General features: G+C 34.9%; 1 protein-coding gene across 3 annotated transcripts in view; it reads left to right on the forward strand.

The window, feature by feature from the left end:
* Positions 1 to 15,788, forward strand: part of LOC114931290 (endoribonuclease Arlr-like) — a 69,147-nt gene that overhangs the window by 32,910 nt on the left and 20,449 nt on the right. The gene's annotated exons all lie outside the window — the stretch shown is intronic.

Consider the following 15,788-nt stretch of genomic DNA (forward strand, 5'->3'; position numbering starts at 1 on the left):
AATATTACGAGGATGCTGGGAGTCCTTAAAAGGATCGTTGCTGATGATGGCGCTATCCCTTGAATAGTATTGTTCACCTTGTTTTCTTCCGACCATTCTATCTAATGTTGTTGATCGTGTCTTCTTTCGTATAGTTGCGAGGCCTTCTGCTCGCAGCCTCTTGAAAAAGACTAGCTGATGACTTTCTGCGATTGCTAGCGTCGGACACCATTAATACAGAAAGTATCGATAATTGTTTTCTCGCCGCAGGGGGTCTCTTTATATCCCCTGCGTGAGTGTGTTTTACTTACGGGTAGCGCGCTTCCACTGCGCCGCGTAGCGGTGGCGCCCGCTACTACCCGCGTGGGTGGCATGGAAAACTCCTTACCACCCAACTTAACTCGCGGAGAAAGAGCTTAATGCAGCCAGTCGCCATACTTATTTTCCGAGAAAAGAGTTGAATGCGGCCGGTCGCCACATTTGCGCTCTCGGGAAAGTAGTTTTTTCGTGGTTAATCGCCACAAAATACTTTAATCTAAACGATTGAACATTTAACAAAAAGAGGCCTTGATTCTCCGAAAACACGCAGAATTTTATGAGTTGATCTAACCCCTATTATTAATGTAATATTTGTAATAGAGAAAGTAGTAAGTAATGGAATAATTTTGTAATACAGAAAACAAAAAACTCGTTTAATTAATACTACAAAAGAAAAAGATAATACAAAGGATTAACTCGGTGAGAGTTATAGAGCTCACAGATAAGGTAGGTGTTATCGATTCGGCATCTAAATACGCATTGAATTCTTGAGCGTGGTATCTTACGAAGAGGGATGTACAGTCTCGATACAAATTAATAAATGTAAACGGATTAATCATAGATAGTATACACTACAATTCCTTTCTTTTAGGATTTTGAATACGCTCCGATTTTTGCAGTACATTCTCCGGTGGAGCATTATGCATAATAGTGGTGAACGGTCGAGGGTTATGGTTAGAAAATTTTATGATTTGATTGGTGTGCCTTTTTTATGACACCCCCGGCTCGACCCTGATCTGATAAGTAGCTGGCCTGATAAATAACTGCTTAACTATTTTCGCTAGAATTATTTTTTTACTTCTTACTCAATGGTCGTCCACCATTACTGCTTCACCCAGAGCAAAGGAGACGTGACGCTTTCCGCTCTTACTTTGCACCTGGGCCCACTGAATCTCGTCTATATTATCTTTTACATTATTTTTTAATAGATCAAACCTTGTACGCAGTTCTCTTTTGTATAATAACCATGCCGGACTTCGACCTGTGTTGTAACATGTGGCGTGGATCTATAATCAAACACGAATAAGTTTCCTGCATAATCTACAGACTTTCCAGATTTAATACATTTGTTCACTTTATCCTTAAAGGTGCCAACGAAATTTTCAGCAGCCCTATTTGTGGCAAGATAGTAGGCAGGTGGAAATGTTTAACTCTATTGCTTTTCAAAAATTCTTTAAACTCAGCGCTCGTAAATTGAGTGCCATTATCTGTTACTACGTATCTAGGGAGTCCGTGACGCACGAAAAGTTTTTTTAAATTCATCAATCACTATATTCGCTTTTGTACAGTTTCCCATATCTTTTATCTCTGGCCATTTGGAGTGAGCATCAATTACTACCATATACATTCTACTATGAAAAGGACCTAGAAAATCACAATATATTCAAGATCATGCACAGTCTGGCCATGGCCACGGAGTTAAGGGTGTATGTGGTGGGGCTTTTGATTCAATTACACAAGTACTACATGACTTCGCGATATTTTCTATATCGGCATCTACGCCTGGTTACCACAGATATGACCTTGACATTAATTTTATTTTTACTATCCCTATATGGGATGGCGATTTCGTGAAAATCGATTTTTTTACGTTATATATAGCATAAAAGAATAAATACGCCGAAACGTAAAGAAATGAACTAAACTATACTTTTTTACTTAAAAAATCATAGCAGACCTTCGGAAATTTAAGCTGAGCGAGTTAATTCTAAAGAGAGCCGAGATCCTATGCAAGTCGACAATTTTATGGTCGAGTGTAGAATCGAATTCTAGCTAAAGCTGCAAACCTCGAAGGATCAATGATTACTAGGCCTGATTTATAGAGGCCGTTAACTTTTTCCATAATCATTTATTTAAGGATTCAATTAATTGTATTGCTTGATTCGGGAACGCAATTAGTTGAACCTTTAAATTAACGATAATGAAAAAAGTTAACGGCCTCTATAAACCAGGCCAAAATTAGGAGTTAGATAGGTTCTATGAGATAAGAGTAAAAAGTGTTGTAAATAACGCATTGATTTTTTTCAATTTTCTTTATTAATCGTTGAGCCAGTCTTTATATGCGAGTGATAAAAGAAACAGCAATTGCTGTAAATGTGTTGGTGAAAGCGTATTTCGACGTTCGGTTATAAGATTACCTACCTTGGAAAATAACCGTTCCGGCGGGACAGACGTTGCTACTATAAATAAATAGCGCTGTGCTACCTTATTTAATATCGGATATATATTATTATTATGCCAGTAGTTCAAAGGATCATCATTAAATTTAGATGTCGATTGAGTCAGGTAATGTTTTAGGTCTGCCGGTATTTTATTTCCCAAAGAAGTTTCTTCTTTATTAACTGTCTGATATTTACTGAGGAAGCTCTTGTGGTAAAATCAGAGACTAACATCATTGGGGAGCTTTTCTTCTGTAGTCAAATTATCTTTATTTTGAACATTTAGTGATTCTTTAGAAATCAATTTTATCTCTTTTATAATATTTTGCAGCGCTCGAGAGTACGCGAGTGGGCTATTAAAATACAATTTTTTGATCCTTGGATCCAAGATCGTCGAAACAGTGAGAAGTAGTGTTTACGCCGTTGTTTGTTATAACAGGTTGTTATAACTTTCTCTGTCGCGATTCTCCATTGGGTATAGGTATTCAGTAACCATTTGCTCAAATAATTCACTGTGTGTCATTTTTCAAGTGGAGTCACGCCTAGCATAACAGATTGTAGTTTATCCTCCAATTTAAAGTGTGCAATCATTCCTAAATAAAAGTATCCGTCCAGACGTCTGATGTTAACGTTATTGCATCCACAGCCGAAAGCTTCGATTTGATAACCATGGATAATAATTCGTATTTTTTTCTATCAGATGTATGATTAATTTTCGGCTAGAAATCTTATACAGAGGAATTGCTGGTTTAACAAAATGTTGAAATTCTTCGTCTTCCACTATTTGAAAAAGCTTATTATTTTTCGTCATTATAAATAAAATAGCGTAATTTGACCAACTTTAGAACCTCTTTCTGAAAAAATAAATAATATTTATTATTCTATATATTATATTATTTATATATATTTATTATTTATATATGCATTTATTATTATGTACATATTATATATTATTATTATAATATATATATATATATATATATTGTGACGTGACCTTTTTCTTTGTCCGTCACAAGGGCCGAAGGCCCGACCGAGAAGACGAGAAATTCGAGAACCTTTGCTCTCTCGCCAACCCTTGAGAGAGAGAGCACCCGAAAAATGATTTTTGCGTTTTTTTCCGCGTAGGAGGATGCGCCCCGCGAATTCCGTCCTGCATATTACTTTTATTTATATTTATTTTGTTGTGTTGCGATTTTTGCGTTTTGGCGAGCGATTTTGCATAGGATTACGTGTCATAACCGGAGAAGCAGAAAGAGAGAGAGAGAGAGAGAGAGAGAGAGTGAGAGGACGAAAAGAACGATTACGGACCGAGCAGAGGCCACCACGTCCGGATTACGCCCGGTAAATATTTTTCACACACCGATTTTTTGATTACTTCTCACTTTAAGAACCTGAATACCGCCATAAAATACTCTTTCTTCCGCAGAGCTTCCGGCAAGACACGGAGATGGCCACTCTCTCGCGAGGCGCGAGAGAGCCCCGGGCACGAAAGACGCGGGAGGTACACTGCCTCGAGCCTCAGCCTATCCTGCTGTATAAAAAAATTCGGAATCGATCAATCAACCGATCGGGCGGATTTTTGGAAGGGACAGTAGAAACGGTGCACTTGTAGGATTCTTCCCAACAAGAAGTATAGAAAGCAGCATCGGAACTCTAGGCGGAAGGACAAAGGAACGGTGAAGAGAATTATTATCGAGCAAATTTGCGGGGCGCCCGGCGGCCCTGCCAGGATAAGAAGCGCCACGGGTGGAAAATGCCCAATTTATTATCGGCGTGATTCCGGCAGGCCTCTCGCTCGTCACTGTCTGGCGGAACGTGGCAGAGCGCAGAGGTTCCCGATCCCGGATGTCGAAGCAGCGACGAACACGCAGATACCGGTGAGACGAACGGACCTCTAATTGTAAAGTCGCTAATTTTCGAATAGATTGTTCGGGAGAGACGCGTGTCGTGTCCGCGGCCGGTTACCAATTATTCGCATTAGTCTTTTCAAGAGGTTACGAAATCCTTTAGAGGTATTACGCGTAGAACTTTTGTCCCGGCGCCCGGCCGATCGCGTGTTCTCTCCCGCGCGCACATTAAAAAAGTCTCTTTCTTCCGCAGATACGCCGACAGTCGCCACGATCTCTGTACCGATATCTGGGAATAAATTCTTGTACTCGTAGTTATTGTGCCGTTTCTCGTCTGTTAGAGCTATAAATCGTAGTATGTAATCGTGTCGACCGTCGCATAGAAGATATAGCGTATTCTTTCTCGCGCCTGCGATTATTCGAGCATATTAGCTACTTTGGTGTACTTGCGCGGAGGACGTCCCGCGTAATAGATATTAGGAATAAATCGTGCGGAACCTACTATAGTTTACGGGAGATTTCGTAGTGCCGAGGTTACTAGAATCAATTACTTCGCACGGACCATATTAAGTCTCGTGCGTGAATAATTATTTGCCACGTATACGGGCAAGTTTACTCCCGGGTTCCACGTGTAACCGGATATCTCCGCGTCGGGTCGTCAAAAGATCGCGGAATCATAACACCGCGCCGCGTGTCAGCCGTACTTTCGCTGTACCTTATCTTTACGAATGTAACATCCGATTTCGATCGCTTTGTATTTCGGCGTCCTTAGAACTCGCCGCCCGCCACGAAGTGCGCGGAATTTAATTAATATCTTTAAGAGTTTAACAAGGCTCTGTAATATAAATATAAATTTAACGTATAAGACGGGCAATAAGAGCCAAATCGCGGATGACAATGCGTTATCCTAACGAAACTGAATAATTTTCCGTTAGAATTAAATACCAGTGCACAAGGCACCAAATTTTACTTGGACACGGCCAAGATTTTAAATATGAAATAATCTCATATTTGAGATTTAATTTCAATACCCCTTTAACCCCCCTACGGAAAATAAATAAATGAATGCAAGAGAAAAATATAGATCCGAAAGTCGCTGAATCGGGAATCGAACCCGAGACCTTTCGCTTGCCGGGCGACTGCTCTTCCAGCTGAGCTATTCACTTTCGGATCTATATTTCGGAAGGCTCGCCTTCGGCTCGTGCGTCCATCCCCCGCACTCGTGACCAATTGTCAACTTTCCGCACTTGATACACAATATACTATTGTATGCAATATTACCCTAATATTTATATTTTTTTTCTTGTTATTCATTCATTGTTCAAATATATTCAATTAATATTACACTTTGGGAATTCTAAATAGTCACTCTCGAACTCCGTTCTCTCTTCCGTCCGAACTCCCCCCTCTACCCCCTGACGCTCTGAGCGAGTCGAGTATTGCCGTCGCGGAACTTTCGGGATGTTTTAAGATTTACGAAAGGTCTTTTCCTAGTTATGAATTTTTAGAGTGGCGCGAATCTCGTGCCTGGCGCCCAGGCAAACGAAAATTTATTGTGTCTTCGCAAATCTCCCGCTTTCCGCGCCGAAGGTGTGCTGTCGGCCAATTACATTGGCCCTACTTTTCGGATAACTAGTTATCTGACCGAATAAAAAAAATTACGGTTACAGTATATATATATATATATATATTATCGAAATTTTTCAGTATTCCAATCTTTTTGGGACACCCTGTATATATATATATATATATATATATATATATATATATAAAGTATTACACATATAAAAGGCTAATAAGAGTAGAAGTAATATTACGGTTATAAAAAAACTAATTTATTACATTTAATCAATATATACTGATAAAAACAATAAAGTTTAAATTAATATAAAATTATAAAAATAAACTCGAAAGTTAAAACAAATAAAAAAGCGAACGTTTCGATCCAATTTTTCGGATCTTCTTCAGCGCAGTACACAAAGCAAATTAAAATCACAAAAGTCTAAAGTTCATATTTAACGTATAAAATTCTAATAAACATATTTAAACGCGGTTACATCAATAAACGAAATAAAACATTGTAAGATTAACATTAAGATGATTCTCACTAATCCATCACATTTACGTAACTGTGGGAAGCGCTCCTCTTTAGTTTTCTGACTACGAGGTTGGCAGGTGTTAAAATATAAAACATTAATCGCATCCTATAAATTAAAATAATTTTCTCATTACACCTCACTAATTATAAGATCCACAATCAAATGCGTTATAAAACAATAATCTAACAAATGGTATCAAAAAAATATGCTAATTAAAACTTACATATATTTATGATGTGACAGTATTTTAATTGTAACAGTAAAAAGTGACGCTAGTGTAACCCTCATGTCAATAGAACGGCTCAGAGGATACTGAAGCTCAGTTGGAAACGAAAAGTGACAAACAACTATAATCATTTTGTGTTTGTTATTTAACCTTAGAGTTTAGGTAGTTTGTCTATAGCTTTGATATAAATATCAGATAGACTTTCAGTATCAGTCTGTAGATTGAGACTATTATTTTGTCTTTTTATGTATATTATTTCTGATACTGATCTTTTCCCGCAATATATTTTTTTATCTAAAATATTAATGTTCTCTCAATCAAATTCATGGTTAAAATTAACGCGGTGGTCCGTTATTGATGTAGTATTAGTATTTCTAACTATATGTTTCTTATGTTCAGAAATTCTTGTGGTCAATCTTCTACTAGTCTGGCCAACGTAAGAAGCGTCGCAGTTTGAACAATTAATTTTATAAACAACGTTGGTATTATTCATTTTAAGAATAGTATCTTTATGTACTCGTATATATTTATTTAACTTATTAAATCTAAAAAAAAAATAATTTAATATTCATGTCCCTAATAATATTTCTAAATTGTTCAGTCAAACCGGGTAAAAATGGTATAGTGAAAAAAGACGTTTGTTCATTATTATTATCATTATTATTATTGTTAACGTTAATTGTGGTATTTTTTAATTTTTTGAATAAAATTACTAAACGTTGGTTAATAGTATTGAAGATCAAATCAAGCGGCTAACAGTTTTCTAAAAGTATGCTGACAACGGTAACGAGATTTTTATAATGAAATCGTGGATGTGATAATACAACTGTTTTATTCACTAGACCGTATATAGTTCCCCGCTTTTGACAAAATGGATACTGAGACAAGAAATGTAAATACCTCCCCGAAAAATCAATAAATAGATTTTTTTAAACTTTTGTTTCAAACTTTTTTTGGTAAAACCTATATTTTTCGAAATTTTTCAGTGTTCCAATCTTTTTCGGACACCCTGTATATATATATATATATATATATATATATATATACACATATATAAATATATATACTGTAACCGTAATTCTTTTTATTCGGTCGGATAACTAGTTATCCGAAAAGTAGGGCCGATGTAATTGGCCGACGGCACACCTTCGGCGCGGAAAGCAGGAGATTCGCGAAGACACACTAAATTTTCGTTTGCTTGGGCGCCAGGCGCGAGATTCGCGCCACTCTAAAAATTCATACCTAGGAAAAGACCTTTTCGTAAATCTTAAAACATCCCGAAAGTTCCGCGACGGCAATACTCGACTCGCTCAGGGCGTCAGGGGGTAGAGGGGGGAGCTCGGACGAGAGAGAGAACGGAGGTCGAGAGTGGCTATTTAGAATCACTCAAAATGTGATAGTCATGGAATATATTTTAACAATAAGATGAACAAAAAGCAAAAAAAATATAAAAGTTTAAGTAATATAATGTACAAAAAAAAATAATATTTTTTAGATAAGTTACGAATTGAGATCCGCGCACTTGTCGTTCGTGGCGGGCAGAGAGTTTTATATGACGCTGAATTCAAAGAAAGCGAAGTCGTATTTTACATTCGGAACAATACTGTATGGCGCATGTACGGCCGAGACGCGGCGCGTTATTATGATCCCGCGCCTTTGAGACGACCCGACGCGGAGATATCAGGTGACACGCGGGATCCGGAAGTAAACTTGCCCGCATACGTGGCGAATAATTATTAACGCACGAGACTTAATAGGGTCCAAACGAAGTAATTGATTCTAGTAATCTTGGCAATACAAAACCTCCCGTAAACTATAGTAGGTCCCGCGCGAGTTCCCCTGAGATCTATCACGCTGGCCGTCCTCCGCACAATTTCACAAAAGATAGAAAGGATACTCGAATAATCGTATGCGCGAGAAAGAATACGCTATATATCTCATACGCGACTATAGACATGATTACAGTCTAAAATTTATAAATTCTAACAGACGAAAGACGGCACAATAACTACGGGACGAGACTTTATTTCTAACATCGGTATAATGACTGTCGGCGTATCCGCGGGAGAGAGAGCCTCTCGTAATATGCGCGCGGGAGAGACCACGCGGTCGGTCGGGCGCCGGGACAAAGTTCTACGCGTAATACCTCTAAAGGATTTCGTAACCTCTCAAAAAGACTAATGCGAATAATTGGTGACCGGCCGCGGACACAACACGCGTCTCTCCCGAACAATCTACTCGAAAATTAGCGACTTTACAATTAGAGGTCCGTTCGTCTCACCGCTATCTGCGTGTTCGTCGCTGCTTCGGCATCCGGGATCGGGAACCTCTGCACTCGGCCACGTTCCGCCAGACAGTGACGAGCGAGAGGCCCGCCGGAATCACGCCGATAATAAATTGGGCATTTTCCACCCGTGGCGCTTCTTATCCTGGCAGGGCCGCCGGGCGTCCCGCGGGGCCCCGCGAATTCGCTCGAGGATAATTTCCTTCGCCGTTCCTCTGTTCTCCCGCCTTGAGTTCCGCTGTTCCTTTTCATACTTTTCGTCGGGAAGAAGCCTACGGGCGCGCCGTCTTTGCTGTTCCTCCAAAAATCCGCCAAATCGATTGAATGATCGATTACGAATTTTTATAGCAGGATAGGTTGAGGCTCGAGGCAGTGTATCTCCCGCGACTTTCGCGTCCGAGGCTCTCTCGCGCCTCGCGAGAGAGTGGCCATCCCCGTGTTTCGCCGGAATCTCTGCGGAAGAGAGAGTATTTAACGGCGGTATCCAGGTTCTTAAAGTGAGGAGCAATTAAGAAAATCGGTATGTGAAAAGTATTTACCGGACGTGATCCGGACGTGGTGGCCTCTGCTCGGTCCGTAATCGTCCTCTTCGTCCTCTCTCTCTCTCTCTCTCTCTCTCTCTCTCTCTCTCTCTCTCTCTCTCTCTCTCTCTCTGCTTCTCCGGTTGAGACACGTAACCCTAAGCAAAATCGCTCGCCGAAAACGCAAAAAATCGCTTAAACAACAAAAAAATATAAATAAAAGTAATACGCGGGACGGATGCGCGGGGCGCATCCTCCTACGCGGAAGAAAACGCAAAAAGTATTTTTCGGGTGCTCTCTCTCTCTCTCAAGGGTTGGCGAGAGAGCAAAGATTCCCGACTTTCCTGCTTTCCCGGCCGGGCCTTCAGTCCTTGTGACGGACAAAAAAAAATGTCACGTCATAATACATATATACAAAACAAAATATAATATCAAATTGAATACTTAAAACGTCGCTAGTGGTATTTAAAATAGGAACGATATATTAAATTCGACCCAAATTAGCCAAGAAATTTTTATTTTATTTTCACAACGTTTCGACCACTTGTTTTTGGTCCTTTTCAAGTGAAAAACTAGAACGGTACAATTAATTAAAATTAATAAACATTTTTTGATGTTAAACGCAAGAATTAAAAATTTTTTAACATACTTCCTTGATAAAAGCGCAGTTAGTTGACACTGTTGTTTAAAAATTTAAATTATTTTAATTTTTTCCTCGTGCCTTCTTATTTTTTGAGTAATTTCGTACCAGCTTTTTCTATCCAAACAAAATATTATATATATGTTATATACCTAGATAGCCACAGTAATTATTATGACATCATTTTGATGGCAAATGATGCATTTTGACATATCTGGGTATATATATGAGGCATTCCATACCAAATCGCCCACTTTTTTACCCAAACATTTTTTATTTGCTTCATTTTTTTTATGTTTTTGCACTTATTGAAAGTAGTTTCTATGATTTTTTTAGATTTTTATTTCCATCCATACTCGAGTTATGAATTAAAAAAGGAAATTAATAAAAAAAATTTCAAATAGCTATTACTTTAAGAAGAATAAAGATATTGGCATTCATCTGGTGGTCATTTTTTTTTTGTTTTTGAATGTATAATATTTTTCGAAAAAAACACTAAAAAAAAATTTTTTTAATAATTTGGCAATGTTTTAGTCAATTTTAACCGAAATTATTTTTTTTCTCTCAATAAGATTCCTTCGATTTTTTTCTAAAAAATTGATAAAATTTTAGGCTTAAATACAAGATTTTGTAAATTTTTTTTTAAGAAATTGTAAATAATTTTGGTTAAAATTGACTAAAACATTGCCAAATTATTAAAAAAATTTTTTTTTATTATTTTTTTCAAAAAATACATTCTAAAACAAAAAAATGACCACCAGATGAATGCCAATATCTTTATTCTTCTTAAAGTAATAGCTATTTGAAAATTTTTTTTATTAATTTTCTTTTTTAATTTATAACTCGAGTATGGATGGAAATAAAAATCTAAAAAAATCATAGAAACTACTTTCAATAAGTGCAAAAACATCAAAAAAATGAAGCAAATAAAAAATGTTTGGGTAAAAAAGTGGGCGATTTGGTATGGAATGCCTTATATATATACCCAGATATATCAAAATGCATCATTTGCCATCAAAATAATGTCATAATAATTACTGTGGCTATCTGGGTATATATATATATAATATTTTGTTTGGATAGAAAAAGCTGGTACGAAATTACTCAAAAAATAAGAAGGCACGAGGAAAAAATTAAAATAATTTAAATTTTTAAACTTTTTACAAAATTAAACTAATGTATAAATTGAATAAATAAATAAGCTCGTTAATTCATAAATTAGAGATAAAAAACAATGTGAGCCTATTACGAGCTATGTGAATTGATATCAAAACATATATATTTCCAAACTTTACATCAAATCATATAAATTTAATTCGCAATGAATTCATTGTGAATTAAATTTATATGATTTGATGTAAAGTTTGGAAATATATATGTTTTGACATCAATTTTGAAACAATGAATTCATTGTGAATTAAATTTATATGATTTGATGTAAAGTTTGGAAATATATATGTTTTGACATCAATTCACATAGCTTGTAATAGGCTTACATTGTTTTTTATCTCTAATTTATAAATTAATGTAAAGATGTAGGCATGATACTTTTAGTCTTACAAGGGGAGTGCACGGCCTTCCTCTCACCGATTTTAACGAAAATTTTTTTATGTGTAGTACTTTATTAGAAACAAATTTTGTTAAAGCGAGAGAATGCGCTTCTCAAGTGTTCGTTTAAAAAAAAATGTTAAAGATTTGCCAGCATGTCTTAAGCCGTTACTATTTTTTTTGTGTAATTTATTTTTTTGTTTCTAGGAATATTTTTTAACATTAATAAATAAATATAAAGTTTTTTAATTATTGGCATCTAATTTTTAACATGTTGTTTCATATATTTAAAGAAAATTCGAATGCTTTCTGTCAAAACTATAATATAAAGAAATATTTAATATTATACGAGAAATATATTACTATTAAAATAAGTTATAAAAAAGGCCAACTTAACGAGCTGATTAATTAGGTATTAACAATTTATTCTAAGTCATGAAAATAATACAAATGATAATTAGTAAACGTTTCGACTGTACGTCTTTATCAATACAAATATCGCTTTGCTAACATGTCCATAAATCAAATAATTTAGAAAGACAGAACTTATATCATACATGTAAAATATATAGACTTATAATATGAAAAATGCAGTATAACACATTATAATTGTTGGCGTGAACTACGGCTGATTGTTCAAATTAGTCGTTAAAGCGCCTAACCCCGAAGATCAGATTTCTGTAGTTCTTTTTAAATAAACGTCTAATTTTATAATCCATAATGTAATAATGATGTGTAATGAGCTGTGAAATAATTAATGTATTAGCCTGAATATTGGATATTTGATTTTTAAATAGATAGTGATCACTTACATCTATGTCGAGACGATAAAATTCTTTAAAATATTTCTTATTGAAAAACTATTATAAACAATGTATACTTTGTAAGAAGCAAACTCAATATATGTAAATTACAATGTCAGGACGCTGTATATATACCGCCATGCTAAGATGACATAGACAATTTTTCTAAAATATCAAAATAAGAACAGTCAAGTCGCTCGGTGTCCTTTTTTAAGTTGATACTGTTTTCTTCTTCTTTAATGTATATCATTTCAGATATTAACCCTTTATAATAATTCCTTTCGTGATTCAAGATTTTTGTATTATTCCAATTAAAAGTATGTGTAAACTTTACAATATGATCTCATTTTCTCATTTTCGGCAAGAGTAAATGAACATAAAAATAATATCAGATTGGATCCTGCAAGACACTCGGTGGTTTCTGATCATATTGTAAAGTTTACACATACTTATTAAATTATATTTTCTAAATCGTATATAACATTATCTATATTATCGATTTTTATTAAAATTAAAAAGTTTCGAAAAATAAAAAATGGATAATCTTCTTATTGAAATAGGTCATTTTTCAAGTTTTTAAGTAGCTGTACAGTTTCAAATTATATATATATATATATATATATATATATATATCTACTCTATATATATAAAAAAATTATGTCACGATTTTGTGTTACGATTTTATGTAACGCTTCCTCTCCCGTCCTCTCTCACCCCCTTGCCCTCTTTCGCCCTCTCACGCTCTTTCTCGCCCCTTCTCGTCCTCTCTCGCCCTCTCTCGCTCACCACCTCACCTTTTCTTGCTCCTCTCGTTCTCTCTCGCCCTCTCTGGCCCTTTTTTGCCCTCTCCCGCCCCCTCTCGCCCTCTCGCCCTCTCTCGCCCTTCCTCGTTCCCTCTAAGCTAAATGAACCCAGAGCATTCCCGGGGAGTACTTCTAATAAATATTTGCAGAATAATAAAGATTTGATTGTTACCAAAGCTGATAAAGGACAAGTTACAGTAGTTATGAATAGAAATGACTACGTGACTAATATGGAATTATTGTTAAATGATTCGATGACATACAAAAAATTAAATAAAAATCCGATTAAACGTCTGACGAATAAACTTCACACGTTAGTAAAGTCATGGCATAATAATGAGATCATTGATGATCAAACATATAAATTTTTTAATTGCACGAATGGTAATTTACCACGGTGTTATGGACTCCCAAAGATCCATAAGAACGGTTATCCATTGAGAATCATTGTGTCATCGTTGGGCAGTCCCTTTTATAATATTGCCGGTTACATTTATGATATATTAGTTAAATCTGTTAAGAAACCGGATTCAAATATTAAAGATGGTTGGACGTTTGTGAATATTATTAAAAATACAAGGGTTAATGACGATGACGTAATGATTTCCTTGGATGTTTGTTCGTTGTTTACGAATATTCCAAAAGATTTAGTTTTTTCTGCAATTGAAAATCGTTGGAGTGACATAAGTTTAAGAACTAAATTTAATTTGCAACAGTTTCTATACGCTATTGATATAATACTTACTTCAACTAGTTTTCAATTTAATGAGCAGTACTATGAACAGATTTATGGAAGCCCTATGGGATCTCCTCTATCACCGATATTAGCTAACTTACAAGGGAAGTTCGGCAAGTGTAAAATTTAAAAAAATCTGAAACTTTGTATAAGTTTAGAGTAGATGAACCTAATCACAAAACAATTTTTTTTAGCTGCTGATATTCGGTTTTAGGGGTGCAGCATCCCCTTAAATAAAATCGGTGTTTACGTTTTCAAGCGAATATCGCCGAAATAATGAGAAATATAAAAAAATGTTTCCAGCAAAAGTTTTATGGTTTCGAAAGCTCTTTATAATGACATGATCATATTTTGCAAAAATGTTTAATTTTTCAAAATACCCCCACCACGTATCTTTTTTTTTTCATATTTAAATTTTTCTTGCAACTAAAATTAAAGTTTATTTCACGCCAAATTAGAGACCAATTCTTCTATTAATTTTTTAAATTCCACAGTTATCCGCAATGGGAATGAATTGACAACTAATTGATTTAGGAAACCTACATGTTCTGGCAGATACATCAATTTTCTTTCGAGTCGTCTTATTAAGTATAAAATTAATACGATTTATAATTTAGTAGACCATGCAATTTTACTTTCAAACGAACAATTTCATAATACGAATATTGAGATTGTAAAGAACATTTTAATTAATAATTGCTTTCTGGATCGTATTATTAATAAATATGTAAATAAAAGAATTAATGTACTAAATAATATTAGGAATGTTAACCGTTATGATGCGGATAATAACGATAATTTGAATAATGATTTGGATAATAACGACAATGGGAATTCGACTCAAGATAAGAATTATGTGATTCCACTTCCATATGTTAAAGACGTTAGCGACAGTATTAAAAGGTCACTTAAAAATGCTAACTTAAATGTCGTTTATAGTTTGCCAAAAAAGTTGAATAGGCTGATAAAACAAGGTAAAGATTTAATAATTTATGATATAAAAACGAATGCAGTATAAAAGATTAATTGTGAAAATTGTAATGCCTCATACATTGGACAAACGAAAAGACATTTATGCACTAGAGTGAAGGAATATGCTAGCAATATTAAATTACATGAGTCTACACATTCGGTTTTGAGTAAACACAGATGTGATTTGGACATGACTTTAATTGGAAATCACCGATCATTTTACATAATGAGAAACATGTAAGAAAGAAAGAGATTGCTGAAATGTTTTTCATAAAGAAGCATGATAATACTGTTGATCTACAGAAAGACACTGAGAATTTGACAAATATTTACGACAAAATAATAAAGATTGTTTAGTGGTGCGTTTCAAAATTTAGTCGTTGACGAAACATAGCAATGGGACGTGTTTCTCTTTTAACTATTAATTTTAAATAAGATCGGTTTTATGTTGCGTTAATCTCATTTTAATTGATGGGTATGTTTGTGTTTGTGGTCATAACTTAACATTTAAATATGTCCTTGTATGTTTCAACATTGTTAAAAACTATTGTGTAATATTGTGTTATAGAATTCTCACTTGATAAGGACCACAACCAAATGGTAGAAACGTCGTAAAAGTATTGAATAAAATTGCTAGTTACGTCGAAATCAATTTTGCCAAGTTTAATATAATAAAATTACAGATTTAAATGTGAAAACAAATAACATAAAAATAAAAATTTTTTTAGGAAAAAATTCCTTATTAAGTAAGATCCCTTAAATTTTAAATAAATTAATCAATGGCGTAGGAATCTGAGTGCAGATGGTAAATATATATTTTATTAGTTAGTAATCACTTTATTTTATTAGTTAG

This window comes from Nylanderia fulva, unplaced genomic scaffold, assembly GCF_048542155.1.
Source record: "Nylanderia fulva isolate GAGA-0341 unplaced genomic scaffold, ASM4854215v1 Scaffold95, whole genome shotgun sequence".
Lineage (NCBI taxonomy): Eukaryota > Metazoa > Arthropoda > Insecta > Hymenoptera > Formicidae > Nylanderia > Nylanderia fulva.